Below are 16,082 nucleotides of genomic sequence, written 5' to 3' on the forward strand. Positions count from 1 at the left end.
CATTCTTCCTTGGTCATTTTTCCCACTGCAGTCGCCGGGACACCGTCATCGATGAAGTCTGCTCCGCCGTGACCGCTGTCACCGTCGACCCGCGTCACCGTAGCTTCTCCGACCTAGTTCTTTGCTTCTACACGTTCGGGGTGAGATGCTGATCCTTTCTAAGCGCTTAGTTTGACTGTTACCAGCCTTGTTTCGCTGGCGTAGTGTCGCCGAGACGTCGCGTCCGCCATGGCCGGCGCAAGCCTCAAATCGTGTCGTGATTGAGTTAACTAGTGTCTCCAATCGATGCGCCATGTTGTTGTGAGTGATTTGGTACTTTGGCCGTCGCCGTTGGACTCGTCGTCGACGAGTTAGCTTCGGTCAGCGCCGTCGTCGTCGCGGTCAGAGCTGGAGGTTAGGGATGATAGGTGGGACCTAATGTCAGTGACTCAGCGTTCAAATGTAATTTTTCTATTTTCAGATTTGAATGAATAGTGGTGTAATTTGTTATTTTTGTGTAGATTTATTTATAGCTCCAAAAATTATGAAAATTTTTGTGTGACCTCTCTGTGATGTATATTATTTAAGAAAAATATGAAATGTTATTTTTCAGCACTTTTTGAATGTGATGAAAATTACTCAATTTATTAATAAATGGATTTCCATGATGTTTCTAGGCTTATTTAATTGTCCAAAAAATTATGAAATTTGTTTTGCCACTTACTTATCATATAATGAACATTTACAAAAATTTTGAGATCAATTAGAATAAGTTGATTTATTTCATAATTTTGAATTAAATAATTAATTCATAAAAGCAAATAGTAATCTTTTATGATTTAGGTTTTGATTGAATTTTGGATTGAGTGATGACCTTGGGTCATTAGTTGGTAATGATCCTTGGCAATTGATTTAGGGTTGCGAAAAGGTTTAGTTAGTTTGACTTGCAACTGTACCTCGAAGGAAAGTTGTATTCGAATTGTTAATTTTTGCATCCATCATCAAGCATCATGTTTCGTGTTCCGCATCATGTTAAACATGGCATCATTACTATGTGTAGTGAACGAAGGTGAACACATGGTAGTTAATCAAGTTGCGGAGGAGGTTAATCCGTCTGTTGAGGTCGGATCGAATACTTGTGGAACGTCGCAAGAACCGAACTTTTCCGTCAACGAAGGCAAGCCCCGGATGCATACAACCCTACATTGTGTTTTACAAATTAATTTCGCTTTTGCTTTTCTGTACTGCATTAAGTGATTAGGAGTTAAATAAAAGCCTAATTGGTGCATTACCAACATTGTTTTTCTATACCTACCTTGTTACCCGTTTTACGTCATAAATGTCTAGTTATGCTTAGCCATGCTTAGACAGGTCAAAGTCGGGTGATTACCTATCACCTGTAGGTTTTAAATGTATCTTTGGTTACTTATGTTATCATGTGATATGAGCATGGGAAGTAATAAATCTAGATCGGATGGACTCGGTGTGTGTGAGCCACAAGACATGGAGGTCTTGTGAGCGGATTCTTTCCATCTGTGTCGATTAAGGTCCATCCATTGTTGAACTGTGTACGGTGAGACTTTGTAGTACTAACCACATACTCCAGTAAGCCTTAACTTGGCTATTCTATTATGAGAATGGCTACTCACGCACTAGGAGTGGAGAGATGGCAGGAATAGCGTGTACCCACGTGGCAATGGGCTGGATTGTTGGAGTACTGTATTCTCGGGTGGCGCGGACCCGTTCTTGTTTTAGAGGATCTGAGTGCAGGTTGATATATGTAGGTCGGGGACCTGCATATGTCGTGTGGTCTAGAATTCCCAGCTGGGTTATAATCGGTTTGAATCGTCGTTGCTCCTCGGTTATGGAGACTCACTTCTCTGTTCATCATCGTAGTATTAATAACTGAAATTTGAGAAGGTGTTGGATATGGAGTTTCATGATCTCAATATGGATCATGTCATCTTTGTATATGATTTATGAAGTTTTAAATGTCTAAATAAAGAATTTTGTTAAAGAGCTTTTACGCAAAAGAAACTTGATTATTGCTAAAGTCATACCTTGAAACCCTGAGCCTGCATTCCTGAGTTTATCAGTTCTTATCTTGGTTAAGTCTTGTTGAGTACTTTTGTACTCAGGGTTCGTTGACCCTTGTTGCAGGTGAGCCTCATGAGCAGATCTGTTTTGGATCATGCTGCATGACTATTGTTCGATCTGATGATGAGAAGTAAATGTGTGGCCCTTGTGCAGGGCAGTTTTATTGTGTGTTTTGTATTATGTTATAATGCCACTCCACTACTAATATGGTTTGTAATAATTATCGAACTTAGTTTGTAAGGTTTGAAACAACTGGTTTGTAAACTAAGTTATTGTAAGACTTCCACTGTTTTTACTCTGATGTAGATATTTGAATAAATATTGTAATACTACAATGACTCTGTAATGGGATCCTGCTCAGAAATCGTGGATGATTCGGGGTTCCCCGAGGACACCCGACAGTCTTCTTAAGTTACCGAGAACATATGCATTGATGTCAAGGGTCGTTGGACAGTGACAGGTGCATGTGGGCCCTATAATTTAGGAGGTTCTGCCACACTGCCCCTATCAGTGTACAACGCCACTGGCTCGGTGGTGCACCACTATAGGGTTTCCGGTGCCACCGCCCCTTTCGGCAAAGAGCAGAGGTAAACTAGGAGGGCACCGCCATGGTGACGGCGGTGCACCGCCCTATTTTTCCAGAGGCTCAAGTTTTGGGGGCTCGGCTGGCTGGTCACCGCCACCCTAGGGCGGTGCCACCACCGCCAGTCCGGTGCCCCAAGGGCTATGACCGTTGGAGGGGCACCGCCACCCCATGTCCGGTGCCACACCGACGTGTCCGGTGACCTCATAGAAAGTTGTTTCAAAGGGGTAACGGCTCTATTTGCTTGTGGTCTTATAAATAGAGGGTGTGGCCAGCCTTGGCCACTCTCTTAGCACCTCATACACTTGTGCACACCCTTTGGAAGTTGAGCAACACACTCCACTCACTTGTTCACTTGATTTCATCATCTTGAATAAGATTGGAGAGCCTCTAGTGCATTTCATTGAGTTGCATCATCTTGTGGCACTAGTTGGGTGATTTGGGTTGGTTGTGAGCTTGTTACTCACGGTATTTGCCGACACCTAGACGGCCCGGTGATTGGAGGATCGTTGAGCGGAGTTGGTGATTTTCTTCAGCCTCGATCGGTTGCTTATGAGGGGTCTTGTGCCTTCCCCGGTGGAGAGCCAAAAGGTAACTCTAGTGGATTGCTCGTGTCATTGAGTTACCTCACTTGTGGGTAGGTTCTTGAGGTGTCCAATTGTGTGGATGAGGTTCTTGCAACACCTCTTATCCGCCGAACCACTAAGTGTTGGTCGACACAATAGGGACTAGCGTGCCGGCAAGCACGTGAACCTCGAGAGAAAAAATGATTGTCTCTTGCCCTTTGGTATTCTTCTGGTGATTGAACTGGTATTCATCTTGTGATTGGTTCACTCCTCTATGCGGCGGTATAATCACTCTACTCACTCATTTACTTTTCCGCAAACTAGTTGTAGCAAGCTCTTTAGTGTAGCTAGAATTGAGAGCTTGCTTTGTAGTTTAAGTTCATCTAGTGAAGCTTTTAGTGTAGCAAGTATGAGAGCTCTTAGTGAGTAGTGACTTAGCAAATTGTGTGCTAGTGATCATAGTAACTAGAATTGTTGGATAGGTGGCTTTCAACCCTTGTAGAGCTAGAGCAAGTTTACATTTCGCTATTTGTCATACTAATCAAAATGCTCTAGTGATCTTGTAGATTTTTAAAGAAGCTATTCACCCCTCCTCTAGCCATATTAGGACCATGCACCTTCTGAAAAGCTTTTTCAAGAAGAATCTTCTCGTGGGAGCCTTAACGAAGAGTTTGGGAAAACTGCTTCCACCTCACTCAAAAATTCCAATGGCAAAGCATTATCCCAACCATGACCCATTAGAGGGGGTGAAGTTCGTAACTCCATTTGTTTCACCATTATCCTCGCTCAAACACATGCCATGTCCCTCTAGCCATCCAAGCGTTGTTCTCAATTGTGGTCGAGATTCAACATTAATCCTACACGATAAGTCTCTTAGAAACAAAAACTCATGTGCCATGGACATTTTGCTTAGTGCCATAGGCTTCCACAAAGATCCCAACCACCTTTTTATCTTCATTTCAAAACTTTTCAAAAGAATGGTTGTTGATGCCTTCATTTATCATAAATATTGCAAATCCCATAGTGGCATTGTGGTGCTAATCTTGCAGCTTGAACAATAACGATAAATGTCTGGTGATGAAGTTGGGAACTAAACCACCATTGTTAGCTGCAAGATGTAGTTCCCAAGGTCAAGCGTATGACCATAAACAAAGCACTACCGGGAGATACCTCGGATTATCACAAAAAGGAGGTTATTATGAAAAAACAATTGTCCTATTAATAAAAAGCAAGAACACGTTATCAAGTTAGTATGTACCTTCGGGTATTCTTGCGTGTTAACCCTTTCAGGATAAGATCAAGAAGAATAGGGACATACAATGCTTGAAAACATGAGAGTTGCATTGACTACATGCCTTGATGGTCTTTGGTAAGGAGACCCTAATCCTACACACTTGACTTTCACACAAAAGTCCAAGTGTGGGGGAGGATGGTGAGAGTCCCAAAGTTCCATATACACCAATGATCATCTTGCTTAGAAAAAAACGGGAAATGATGATGTTAGCTCTACCTTGCTATAAAAAATGAGAATAGAAGAAAGCAAAGAAAAAAAACTATTATAAAAAAATAAATAGAAGAAGAAGAAGAGAAAGAAGGAGCATTCTCTTCTTCTAGACCTTTGCTATCACTAAAGCCCATGGTCCATACACACTAGTAGTGTATGTGACCTAGCCTTGGTGATAACCTGCGATGGACTATATATGAGCCGCTCCTGCAACAGCTTCAAAGTTTCCATCAACAAATGCTGCTGGTAAGAACACTTAGGTATGCAAAGGCAAATAAAATGTTCACCAACATGTTTTACTTATGTTTATCTCCATGAAAATATATACCAGTTCATGCTTCCTTTGTTCATGACACATGCTCTGGTTTGGGTGTATTCTTAAGGTACATCTATAGGCTTTTTAAATTAAGCATGGTGCTTAGGTTAAAATAGCCTCCTTTAATCAAAATTTTACATGGTGTTGAAATTTGATTAATGAACTTTGAGTATTACTTTCATAAACAATAGAAGTAATCTACTATGGAGATAAATCAAGGCAATGTTTATTGTTGCAAATTTTACCTTAGCCTTGTTTATGCTAAATGATAAAAAGCTGGGTGAACACATAAAATAATAATAATAAATTATATAATAATAATAATAGTAACAATAAGTAAAAAAAGTAATAATGATTATAATAAAATTAAGGCTCCCAGTGTTTTCAACTGGTAGAGCCCTTGTCTATTTCCACTTTTGTTTTTTCTTTACCAAATAAAATAGGTACAAGAATAAGTGTGGGGAAGATCTCTCAAGCATGATGAACATACATTAGAGATCTCCCACCAACACGTTGCACAAACATCAAATGATCCAACATGCAAGAAGGACAAACAGATAATCCCAGAGAGGGTTGGCTAAACTTTTGGTTTAGCCAAACCACCTCTGACTTAGCTCCTTCTTCTTCAAACGATGGTTTGTGTAACACTACCCTCAACTTCCTTCAAATTTGAGTTTGAACAAACATAAATCTTGATCACTAAAATTAAACTCAATTCATCCCTGTTATCTCCTCCTGATGAACAATGGCCCAATGCACCACACTTCATCTAAAAGATTTTGAAAAGTGACATGTTCATAACATGTATAAGATAGAAGCTCGCATAAAGTTTGTTTCATATACATACACTTATGCTTGTGGGAAAATATTCTAATAGGGCAATCATGTTGACTAAGTTATTGTGAATTGTGATATAGTTCTAGCTTAGAAATCCTACCATTTCAATTCAAAGTGCTTGGAGAATTTGATTTAATAAAAATATAAAACCATGTTATCACATACTCTTCAATTGGTGAGCAATTCCTACCAAAGCCAAATTTGACATCTTACAAGTTTCAAACCTTCTACATAAGCTGCTTGTTATTGTATTGAGTTTGGTCAAGTCCTGTTGACCCTTATTGATAGATTTATCATGCTCCCAAGATCAAGATCACGTCCACTCCACATACACATGCTACTCCTACACCGGGAGTATGCAAAAACATGCTTCCATCTAGATCCACTAAAAATTCTGCTCCTACACTGGGGGTAGACAAAAAAAATGTTTGTTTGGCAAATACTCCAAGTTCTAAAAATATAATGATCTCTCTCTAAATATGTGGTTTAGAATAAGAGACATGGGCTATGCAAAAAGCTAAAAAAAATATATGGACACACGACGGTCCAAGTACAAAAGAAAAAAAATATGATGAGCACATGAAGGCTCATATATTGAGAAAAAAAAGAAGAAAGATAGCCATGTTTCAAAATAATAAGTTATAGAGAGAGATCATATCTACAAGGGGAGTATAGTTTTAGTTTACCTTTTTCCACACACATGCACATCTTGATCTAAGAGTATGACACTTCTCTCCTCGGATCCTCGATTTGACTTTACAACATATGCAATACAAGTATGTTATATTGTTTATCCCTACCTAAAGCTCCACATAAACCTTTTTAGAAGTAGGACAAAAAACAATAGAAGGAAAAACGCTATGCCTTAGTGAGGAGTTATACACCATTGAGTGATTTGAGAGTGTCATTTGAGGAGTATAAGGTGAACTATGCTTTTCTTGAGAAAAAAACTTTCAAAAACTCCAAGTTACTAAGATGTGATTCGGGAAGATGACTTTGTTTCAAGGACTATTCCACTTTTCAACAACCCAAAGAAACATGTTAACTAACGCCACATATCTCACTGGTATAAAGAATGTATTGGAGTAACTTTTATGTAAGCCATATATCTTAGGATGTTATGCTCATGGTTACTTTTATCTCTAAGCTTTGCTCGAGACGAGCAAAGGGGTAAGTGTGGGGGAGTATGTTGACGGTGCTTAACTCACATATTTAACCACCAACACTTGCATAAAATCCTAGCATACAGGCACCAAACTTAGAAATAGGGCTTTAGAACTAACAACCTCCACAAGTTTTGGTGTTTCACCATTTGCAAGAGGGCATTCATGGAATACATGGAAAACTCATTCAAAATATGCAAAGAAACAAAGTGTGACACCATATTGCGCAAAGCAAAAGAGCCCAAGGGGAGAAGGCCTACTACTAGGCCAAATTAGGCCAGCCATGTGGAGAAAAAGAGCCCCAACCCAAATCAAACGATCTCCAATTAGCATAAAACTTCACAGGTGCGGCCCATACATCCCCAGAGGCCCACTAGACACTGGCGGTGGTGAAAGGGCCTAGTCAGGGGGCGCCCGACCCCAAGGGGCGCCCGACCTCCCATGGGCGCCTCTTGGCTGCTCCTTCGTCTAGCAGTCACATGGCGCCATGTAGAGGCGGTGGAGATCAGGCTTCGCGCCAAATATAGACGCACACACCACCTTACTCCACCTATAAAAGGAGGCCTCCCCATCCTCATTTCACCACCACAAGGCAAAGAGCTTCTCCACTTTTGAGCAACACTCCAAGGGCTTAGGCCCTAGTAGCTAGCTAGAGTTGAGTAGTTGGGAGAGATGTGAGGGAGAGCTTGGGGAAGCGCCGGACTTGTCGGTGTCCCCCCAACTTGTACCTCGATGATCATCTTTACTTCAATGAGTTTTCCCGCTGAGTGAGTGTTCGTGGTTCTTTTGGTTATAAAGTCTTTGATTAGTTAAGCTATACTCTTACTTGTTTGTGGGTTCATCGTCTGTCCTTAAGGCGGATGCACTAGTAGAAGGGCCCTGATAGAGACGGATAACCCTTACATGCACACTAGAGTAATAGTCGAAAGCGTAGACGTGGTGTCTAGGCTAGAAACTATCTTCGTTTGGCTCATGCCCCATGGTTGAGGGGTAGCCGGTAGGTGGTTATAGCCCTATTCATCCCTCATATTCCCCCACGTCCGGGTTCGACGTAGGCTACAGGCTGTCAATGCTTGGCAGATCAAGTGTTAAGCGGTGCCCAAAGTAAGTGAGTAAAGTAAAGTTTATCTATCCTTAGATGCTTAACCATAGGAATCCTCTCTACCCATTACCAACTCTACCCTTATGTTGTCCTTGGATGAATTAGATAGAAGATTTACCTCCGTTCCCTATGGAAAATACGATACCTTGAATACTTCCGGATGAAATGCTACAACGGTAATTCCATGCGCTTGCGGATTATTTCTGTATGCGTTAAGAAATACCAACAGATGGCTAGCCGTAGCAGGGGTGGGAGAGCTCCGTAGAGGCCGAGGAGTCCTAAGGAAGATTGGGACTGGGGTGAGGGAGGCTGGTTCTGGAATTTGCCTCCTTACTACCAGCCACCAATGGGGCCTCCGATGGGGCCGTATCCTCCACCGCCACTAGGTCCATTTGGGTTCTTCCCAAATCAACTTCACAATCAATAGTACTACAATCAAGGGTAACATTTTGGATAGAATCAGTTCAATGCTTTTGGGTAGAGAGGTCTGGATCCTCGTCCTGGTGGTAGAGGTGCTACAAGTAATCAGGGGAGAGTTCAATAGGGCCAGCAACAAGGCCGTTAGCAACCTCAGCAACCTCAACAGCCATAGCCACAACAACAACCCAAAGCTTTGCAGCATTAACCAAATACTCAAGAACAGAATACTTCAGCTCATCAAGTGGTAGATCAAAATGGGGGTCAGGTGATAGTGGGTGAAAAGTCTAGAAATAACAGGGCAACCCAAGTGGTTTGTTACAATTGTGGGGAACCAAGACACTTTGTTTCCACATGTTCCAAACCCAAAGTTTGTTTTATGTGTTTTTGCCAGGATCACATAGCTGAAAAGCGCCCCCAGTGGAGTGAGCCTAAACAAGCAATTTATGGGTAGTGCCTGCAAGGGCCTGGGTTTCATCCATGTGAAGGTTTCTCCAGATGAAGACATGTTTAAGCTATAGAATGGTTTTGAGAACTATGGTGTTTTCACAATAGGAGAAGGTGAGATGGATCAGGAGACTATTCTAAGGTATCTTAGGGAATTATTTGATGCAAACTAGCCTTGGCAATTAAGGAGTATGGATGAGTTCAGTTATCTGGTGAGGTTTCCTCCTAGACAGAGAGTTGACAGGATAGTGATCAATAAGATTTCATACCTCTGCTTGGAGAAGGGTATAGTGATGGCCTCTTTAAAGGTGTGGAATGGAAATATTGAGCCAGTGAGTAGCTTGACTAAGGTTTGGGTGCATGTCAGGGGCATTCCTCCTAAATGGTTTGATTGGGTCACCTTTAGGCAAGTGGCTTCTACAATTGGGAAATTAGTGGAGGTGGACTAGCAATCTCTATTTGCTAGTTTCTTTGCCATGGTGAGGGTTAAAGTGAAATGCAGGAACCCAGTCAAGATTCCCCCGAAGAGGGTCATGGAAATGCAGGATGAGCTCTTTGTGATCAGTTTTAAGACAGAAGGGTTTGAACAGATATCTGAGAAGACAGGGAAGGATGGAGATGATGGTGATGGTGATACTGATTTGGATGAGGATAGCCTGCTATCTGATGAAGAGAAGGAGAAGGAGGGTGGTCCTACCGGTCCTAAAAATTACAAGACTTCTAATTCTGCAAACAAAGGGAACAAAGTAGATGAACCTCTAGATAAGAAACCTAAGCAGTCTATGCTGAGTGGGAGTAAGATAGAAAGAAATCTTAGCCAACTCTTTGCTATGGAAATGCTAGATAATGATGTCAATAGAGAGGCAATGGAATCTTCATGCATCAGTCTCCTTAAGGCTATGGAAATTGAGGATAGGGAGGAAGTGTGGATAGAGGATGTTGGTGAAACTTTTGAACTAGAAGAAGAGAGTCTGAAATTTGCCTTCTGAGTGGCTCTATTGGTACGCTGATGGCAGTGCTCAGCCAGATCAGACTTTAATGAATCAAGTGAGTAATGCCAAAAGTTCTGATGTTCAACAGATTGATACTGCTCCTAGAACTATGATTCAAGGAAAAGATGGTAAGGTGGCTAAGTCAAAAGATGGGTCCTGTGCAACCAGAAAGGAAAAGTAAACGAGTTCCACTAGATGGGGTGACTATGCTGGAAAAAGCTCAAGCTTTAAAAAGTAAGAACAACCTGGAAAATGAGAAAGGTAAAAAAGTTTCAAAACATATTTCTACTTCTTATTTGTTAGAAATAGCTGCTAGTATTGATCTGGACGTTCCAGCTGAGGAACTGTCTAAGCAAAAAAGTAGTGGATCAAGTTTCTAGAATTAGAGGTAGAAAGAAATAATAGTTTTAATGCAGCTTGTAGTACTGTAGGCTGCCCTGTTAAGGTAAATTTAAAGGGAAAGATGACTTCTGAGGAAGTCAACAGAGAAATGTTTATGATCATATAGGTTGTCTTTTGCTGGCAGTACGACTGTTGGTTCTATTTGTCAAAGTTCTTCTAGAAAAGATACTAGGGACTCAGATCCCACAACTCCTGGTGGGAGGTTTAGTAAAGATAAGGACTTGAATATTTTAGAGGCTGAGATTGAAAAAGACTGGACTAAAGTAGTTAATAGAAAGAAAAACAAGAAGAAGATATGATAGGTCTCTTTTGGAATATAAGGGGTTTGGGCAAAATAGGAAGATTACCTGCTTTAATTAATTGGATTAGGAGCACTAGAGCTGATTTTGTAGGGATCATGAAAAAGGAGGAGTCTTTCACTCCTGGCTATCTTAGGTCTCTTACTGGTAATGTGCCTTTTGAGTGGTTCTATCTTCCTGCCAAAAAGTCTGCTGGTGGCATCCTGGTTGGAAGCAACAGTCATAATTTTTTTGCTACATTAATTTCTACTTTAGATTTCTCTGTTAGCGTTATGTTGCAGGATAAAAAGACAGGTTTTAGCTAGAAATTAGTAGTAGTCTATGGTTCTCCTTACGAGGAGGGGAAGGAATCTTTCATAAATGAATTACATTCTATTATGGAGTCCGTACAGGGCCTGTTATCCTAGGTGGTGATTTTAATCTAATTAGATTTGCTTTTGACAAGAATAATGCTAGGATTAATTATAGATGGGATGATGCTTTTAATGATTGGGTGCATAAGTGGGCTCTGCTGGAACTCAGTGCATCTAATAGAAAATACACTTGGACAAATAACCAAGATAATTTGTTTATGGCCAAAATAGATAGGATTTTTGTGTCTACTGAGTGGGATAGTGGCTTTCCTTTAGCAACTGTTAAATGTCTAGATAGAGTTCCCAGTGATCATAACCCTTTGGTCTTGGAATCTGGTTCTAATGTATTTTTTTGGTAAGAAACTTTTTAGATTTGAAAAGTGGTGGCTCTACCAGGATGGTTTTTCTGATATTGTCAAGAAAGCCTGGAGCACTCCTTGTAACCTAACTAATAGTTTAGATAAATGGCATTTTAAATTTAGGACTCTTCGAAGGTTTGTTAGGGGTTGGGCTATGAATGAAGTGGCTAGGATGAATAAATATAAAAATGAGCTTGCTTTGGAATACAATGACTTGGAAGCTGAGTTAGATTCTAGAATTTTATCCGAGGTGGAGAGGGATAGAATGGACTTTGTTTCTAAGGAGTTAGAGAAGATTTGGGCCTTAGAGGAGATTAAGGCGAGGCAGCGATCTAGAGACATAAATATCCTAGAAGGGGATAGGAACACAACATATTTTTCATGATGTAGCTAATTAGAGAAGTAGAAAGAAGAGGGTGGAGGTTCTAGAAGGCCCTAATGGTCTAGTAGAGGACCAGAAGGGGATGATGGAAATTGCTTTAGATTTCTACAAACATTTGTTTAGAAGAGAAGACAAACCCCCTGTCTCTTTAGGTCTGGACTTTTGGAGACATGAGGATTTAGTGAGTAGTAGTGAGAATGAGTTGCTAACTGCTCCTTTCTCTGAAGGAGAAATTAAGGAAGCTGTTTGGAGTTGCTATGCTGATGGTGCACCTGGGCCGGATGTGCTCTCATTTATGTTTTATCATAAGTTTTAGGATTTGATTAAGACTGATTTAGTGGATATGTTCAATGATTTTCATAGAGGAAATCTTGATTTGAAAAGACTTAATTTTGCTATGATTTCCCTCATCCCTAAGGTAGATGAAGCTAGATCCATGAAAAATTTTAGACCTATCAGTCTCATTAATTGCAGCTTTAAGGTGTTTTCCAAAGTATTAACTCTTAGATTAGGAAAAATTATGAATAGATTAATTTCTCCTCAACAAAGTGCCTTCATTCAAGGTAGATATATTTTAGAGAGTATTGTGATTGCTCATGAATTAGTACATATCTTAGCAAATCAGGTGAACCTGGTTTAATCCTGAAATTAGACTATGAGAAAGCATAAGACATAGTTAATTGGGATTTTTTGTTTGAAATCCTTAGGACTAGAGGTTTCAGTAACACTTGGATTGATTGGATTAGACATTTAGTCATTGGAGGCTCTGTGGGAGTCAATCTTAATGGCGAAGAAAGTAGTTTTTTCAAACCTAGGAAGGGGTTAAGGCAGGGTGACCCTATCTCTCCCTTGCTTTTTAATCTAGTAGGTGATGTTCTTACAAAAATGCTCCAGAAGGGGGATGAGAAAGGTATTATTAAAGGGATAGCCGAAAACTTTAGGGTATGTGGTATTGTGTCTCTGCAGTATGCAGATGACACCATTCTTTTTTCTAGAATTGAGGAGGAATACACTAGGAACCTAAAAAGTATCCTCATTTGGTTTGAACAGTTGTCTGGTATGAGGATCAACTTTCATAAAAGTGAGTTAATTCCGATGAATGTTGAACCTGAAGAAGTTCATAGTCTTGCCCATTTGTTCTCCTGTCCGGTTGGTACCTTACCTATCAAATATTTAGGGGTTCCTTTACATTATGAGAAGCTTAGTAGGGAGGACATTCAGCCTCTAGTATATAAAATGTTGAAAAAAATTGGGTGGTTGGAGAGGTAGGTTGTTGCCCTATGCAGGGAAACTAGTTCTAATTAAGTCTTGTTTAGCTAGTATTTCAGTATACTTACTCTCGTTTATTAAATTTCCTAAGTGGGCCATTAGAATTCTACACTTTCATCTCGGTAATTGCTTATGGGATGATAGCCCCACATCTCGTAAAATTCATTTGGCCAACTAGGAGAGTGTCAGTATGATGAAAGAGTATGGAGGCCTAGGTGTTCCTAACTTGAGAGATTTAAATTTGTGTCTCTTAGCTTCTTGGATCAAAAGGTATAATCTAGATGGTGATAAGATGTGGAGACAATTTTTAGACTTCAAGTACAAAACTGATAGACCTAACATCTTTTATAGCTCCTCCTGTGGAGCCTCTGAGTTCTTTAAAGGTATGATGAGAGCTGATTCTGTAGCAAAAATAGGATATAGATGGCATATAGGAAATAGCAAGAAGTGCAAGTTTTGGGAAGATAATTGGTTATATGCTTCTAGTCTAGCTATCAATATTGGGAGATATACGTGTAAATCGATGAGAAGGATGCTACTGTTGCATCCCTTTGGGATGGTTGTGATTTGAAATGCACTTTTAGAAGATGTGTTGATGGTAGATTATACAATCTTTGGTCAGAAGTGGTCCAATTGGCTTCTACTATTAGCTTTACTGATGAGGAAGATTCACTAATTTGGCAGTTTAATTCTCAGGGTGTTTACTCTTCACAGTCCTTATACAAAGTCTTTAATTTTAGGGGTATTTCTCTTGTATATGTTCCTGTTGTTTGGGCACTGAAGGTCCCACCTAGAGTCCATTTCTTTCTGTGGTTATTGTCTAAAAACAAGGTTCTAACTAGAGATAATTTGAGTACCAGGAAAAAAATCAAGGATCCTACTTGTTTGTTTTGCTCAGAGGCTGAAACTGTCAATCACTTATTTTTTTTACTGTGTAGTAGCTAGACAGCTTTGGTCCATTCTTTTTTAGATCTTAAATAGACAAGTTGGTACAGACTTTGTTTCTGTTGGGACTATGTGGATTAGCAATAGGAAATTCATAGTGGGAAATATTTTTTGTGCTGCTGCCCTGTGGGGGGTTTGGAAACTAAGAAACAGCTTGTGTTTTCAGGGAACACTCTGGGTAGATGTGCGAGTGCTGATACTGAAGGTAACAACAATGCTGCATAATTGGAGCTCTTTGTGTTCGAAGGAGAAAGTCCCAGAATTTCTAGATCGCCTGGACAAACTAAAAAGCTTCGCTACAGGACCTCACCGACTACCTGGCTTAGTCAGGTGAATGATAAATGGGACCGTGTCTTGTATCAAGCTGGGACCGACTGGAAGATATCGTGTCTTGTATCAAGCTGGGACCGACTGGAAGCGCTGTTGACAAATGGAGTTGACCTGGAGAGGATGGCTCGTGAAAGGAATTGGATTAGCTTTGCAAGTCTTGGGGAAGCCTGGGGGATGTAATAGTTTTTTATGTCAGTAGTTTCTCCTGCTATACTGTGCGGTTTGTTTGCCTGAACTCTGAATGTTGTAAGGAACTTAACGGTTTGGTCTTTGCAATATAAAGACCGGAGGCCACCCCTGAACTCTAAAAAAAAATTTGGCAAGTGCAGAAAAAAAAGCAGACGCATTCTCATGTAAATACCATACTACGGTTAGTCATCATCCTCATGTCAAATTGACAAGTAACCCTTTTCAAAAAAAATGACAAGTAACGGCGCCCAGCCATCGCGGCTACAGGCGTGAGGCGACATCTTCAGGAGGCAGAAGGCGGAGCAGCACGCAGCTCCACGGGCACGGGGACTGCGGAGTGCGGACGGCAGGGCTGTGAAGCCGCGTGGTTGAGATGTGGTTGTGGGAAAGCTGCGGTGGGCTGTGAGCTGTAGAAAAACTGAAAGTTGTTTGGTTAAACAAGTATAAAATATACATTTTATCTTTATCTCTCTTGAAACAACTATGGAAGAGCTTTTTATTCCATCAATTTCGAAAAATAGAAAATCAAAAGCTAAAAACAGGGTCAAACCAGCTTTCAAAACTGTACTACGGAAAAACAGTTGCTTCTGAAAAAACCACCTGAAAAAGCAGTCCCTAGGCCTAACCAAACGGACCCTTAATCTGAGATGGCACGGCGTTTTTTTTATTAAAAAAAAACTATCAACGTGGGGGAAGTTCCCCACTTGATTTATTTATTTCGAATGAACCATTGGCATTAGTTCAGGGATTACAAGATTGAGTAAGATTGAATTTACAAAACTTGGAAAGTGGTTTACATCACATTGTATCCTGAATGAATTCACCAAAGAACCGGGACCAGGACCAGGCGTCGGCCACGGCACGCTGTTTTCTTGGCAATCTTTCTCACCAAAGGGTTGCTTCTGAACTTCATGAAACCAGCATTTGTCTCATAGAAAGTTGCTCATTTCGAAACACACAGGCGTTCCTGCGTTTCCATAGTTGCCAGAAGCATAAGGCCAGAAACATGTTGTACTGTGTGTATGGAACATTTTGGACCTTGGGGAAGTTGAGAACTGCACTTGTTGACAGACCAGCTACCTGCAGGCAATCTTGGACCAAAAGTCGATAGCAAAAGGGCATTGCAAGATGATATGATCTGAAGTTTCATTAGGGGCTCCACACACTTCACAAGAGCTGCTATCAACCACTTTCTTCTTATAAAGATTAGCTCTGCATTGGATCCTATCCTTTGAAAGGATCCACATGAACAGCTGGACTCTTGGAGGTGTTCTGTTTTTTCAAATAAACTCTGATGAGGGGTCAGCAGATCTTCCTTTGGCTTTAAGCAGTTTGTATATTGCCGAATAATCAAGTTTCCCTTGTCCATAGTCAAACGAAGACAGTCTCTGGTCCGGCTCAGAGGAGAGTGCAGTATCTTGGATGATGTTTCTGATCTCCTGAAGCTGTGAAGCAGCCTGTGCTGACTGTCTAGGAACAAAAGCAGCCGAAAGGTTGGAAGTAATAGCCTGCTGGACAGTGTCATCTTTCTTCACGCGATGACTGAATATT

The sequence above is a fragment of the Miscanthus floridulus genome, chromosome 10, assembly GCF_019320115.1.
Source record: "Miscanthus floridulus cultivar M001 chromosome 10, ASM1932011v1, whole genome shotgun sequence".
In the NCBI taxonomy this organism is placed as follows: Eukaryota; Viridiplantae; Streptophyta; class Magnoliopsida; order Poales; family Poaceae; genus Miscanthus; species Miscanthus floridulus.